This window comes from Mus caroli, unplaced genomic scaffold (assembly GCF_900094665.2).
Source record: "Mus caroli unplaced genomic scaffold, CAROLI_EIJ_v1.1 scaffold_16627_1, whole genome shotgun sequence".
Lineage (NCBI taxonomy): Eukaryota > Metazoa > Chordata > Mammalia > Rodentia > Muridae > Mus > Mus caroli.
Genome location: NW_018388788.1, coordinates 929 through 4,139, shown reverse-complemented (window position 1 = coordinate 4,139; position 3,211 = coordinate 929). Strand labels below are relative to the sequence as shown.

Below are 3,211 nucleotides of genomic sequence, written 5' to 3'. Positions count from 1 at the left end.
ATGTTAATCTATTATGTCATGCTTTTAGTTTATTTTTGTTTTTATGTTATGTTAGCTTCTAATGAATGTATTGTATAAAGAATGACAACTCATTTATTAACGGCTATTTACCTGTAACCCACAAAATATGCTTTGTATATGATTTATGATTTGTCTTGTAATATAGGTTCACTATATTCTCTCATATTTATCAGTAATTTCTTTAGGTTTTGAGTGTTCAACATAAGTGTGATGCATTTTTAATCAATAAAAATTGGGATTCTTTTATGGGTAAATAGGTTCTTCATTCAGTTCTATCCCTCCAAATATACATATCTGTAGAGTCTAAACCTTTCTCTGTAATGATGAAAGTCTTTTGAGTTAACCTGTGATATGATTTTTCTATAACCTTATCAAACTCATAAATGAATTTACTGTCTTCTATATGCATTCAGCAACTATACCTAGTTAACAGTTAGGCAGTTAGGTAGGTTCTATCTTCCATCTCTATATGTTCCCAAGGAAGAACTTAAGTTTAGTCTTTTCATTATGAAATAATGGAAATTAATAGGCAAGGCAATAAAATTACCACCCTATTCTCCCTGGTTCATTCTTTTGGCACCTCTCCATCCAGCTTTATCAGACCTGCAGATCCAGAGCTATACAGGTTATATTACCTTCCTGCACCCATGAGCCCTTCAGGCCATGCCTAGCTGCACTGAGCAGCTTGCTTTCCTGACAGACCTCAATTTTTCCTACTGCTTCTCTACCCAACTTCATCAGACCAGCTTATCCAGAACAATACAATCCAAAGATAGCTCCTATATATCTGTCACACCAGGATCATTGAGATTAGACCTGCTTCCAATACATAGTATAACAGGTACATTCAGGACTAAAACCAACTAGATGGGTAAATGCCCAAAAAAGAAAACAAACAACAAAGCCAAGAGAAATATGACACCAACAGAGCACACCTATTATACAAGACCAAGCTTTGGATATCCAAATATAAATGAAGCACAAGAAAATGACCTTAAACCCAGTCTCATAATGATGATAGAGGCCTTTAAACAGGAACTGAATATATCCCCTAAAGAAATATAGCAAAATACAATCAAGTAGGCAAAGCATTTTATATTATTGGGTGTGAGTTTAGCTTTTAAAGGCTAAGACATCTCTGCACTCCTAGGCAAAGCTTTTTAAAGAGGAAATAAATAAATCCTGTAAAGAAATGCAGGAAAATATAATTAACAGGTTAAGGCAATAAAACAGTTCAAGACAGGAAGTAGAAACAGAAGCAATAGAGAAAGCAAAGACGAGGGATTCCTGGAGATAGAAATACTAGTGAAGAGAACAGGAAAAACTGATGCAAGTATCACTACAGTATTCAAGGTATCGAAGAAAGAATCTAGGCATAGAAATTGTAATAGAAATTGAAACATAAATCAAAGAAAATGTTAAATCTAAAAAAGCCCCGCAGAAAATCTGGGACCCCATGAAATCACTTAACCTAAGAATACCAGTTACACAAGAATATAAAGAGTCCAAGCTCCAAGGACAAGAAAGTATTCTCAACAAAATCATAGAAGAAACAATTTCCAACCTAAAGAAACAAATGCTTATACACATACATGAAGCTTTCAGAACGCAAACTATACTGAAAAAGACAAGAAAATATTTCCTGGACAAAGTAATCAAAACATAAAATGTAAAGTACAAAGAAAAAATATTAACAGCAGCAAGGGAATGAAGCCAGGCAACATACCCAGGCATATCTATTAGAATTTTACTTGACTTATTGACGGAGACTCTAAAAGCTAGGAGGGCCTACACAGATATCTTGCAACCTCTAAAAAAAGTCACAGATGACAACCAAAACTACTATACCCAGCAAAACTCTCAATCACCACTGATAGAGAAAACAAGATGTTTCTCAGCATAGAGCACTTGGACCTACCTTGCACCTATTTGGAGGAAGAACATGAACTATATACCACCTACCTAAGTGAGATCTTAAAGCCTTGCTGCAGGACTAGTTTCCATTTTTCCACTATACTCAAGAAAATATATTTGTTTGAAAATTAGAAAATTGTAATGGGGAAATTATATTTTCTAAAATTTTTTGCCTATTGAAATTTGCAGGACCCTTTTCCTATGATGAGAGATAAGTGGTTACTTGATCTAAGTTTAAAGTTGTATAAAAGAAAAATATAACAAAGGGATACTTTGCTTTAAAAAAACAAGATGTTTCAAGACAAATCCAAATTTAAAAATTATCTATCCACATTTTATCTATGCACAAATCCAGCCCAACAGAAAATATTAGAAGGAAAACTCAAACCCAAAGAACATAACTTCATTGAAGAAAACACAGGAAATTTGTAGTTCCATGTCAGCAAATCAAAGAAAGTATACACGCACACACACACACACACACACACACACACACACACCACCATCAAAATAACAGAAAATAATAATCTCTTGTTTTTAACGTGCCTCAACATCTATGGATTCAATTCCCCAATAAGATATAATAGAAGACATTGGCATCTCAATTATTAACATGATTGTAATATGGTTTCAAAATTATAAATAATTAATATTCACAATATTGTCAGTTAAATTCTATGCTGAAATGGATCATTTTTCTCTGCTGTGAGGAAGTGACCTCTTTATGCAACAATACCTGGAATGGATCAAAAATGTGAACCATTCATATGTGTTATTTTAAGAGAACATACATATAAATCATTTAAATTGCTGAAATGAAGTAAAGACTGATCATGTGGTTCTCTTGCCTAATTTTTTCCTTTTTCTTAGGTTTGTCAGAGCACTGTAGAAAAGATTGAAAATTTCCTGAGAGTCTTGTCACTCACCTGTCTCATTGGAAATCTCATTGTCAAAGCAACAGGCAGGCTTGCTCTCCATGCCAACTTTCCTGAATCCAGGACTGCAGCTCTCACTGCATACAGACTGAGGAGTCTGAAAAATATTTAGTAAAGATACAGAATGCTTAGTACCTTATTAATGTCCAAGTAAAATAAGTATTTTATAAAACAAAACATTTATTAATTTAATTTTACATTTGAGAAAATAGTTACTAGTTTTGCTACTCAATGTTTCCATGTAGCATGATATACAAAGTGCATTCATTTTAACCTAAGTCCTAAGACTATGAAACTCTGTAAGACTATAAAGATGCTGGCATTTAGAACCACAAAGGGGT

At 33.5% G+C, this 3,211-nt stretch overlaps 1 pseudogene; it reads right to left on the bottom strand.

Moving 5' to 3' along the window:
* The window catches only part of LOC110287788, an 8,175-nt pseudogene extending 5,208 nt beyond the window's left edge, over positions 1-2,967 (bottom strand).
* Positions 2,968-3,211: the final 244 nt, after the last annotated feature.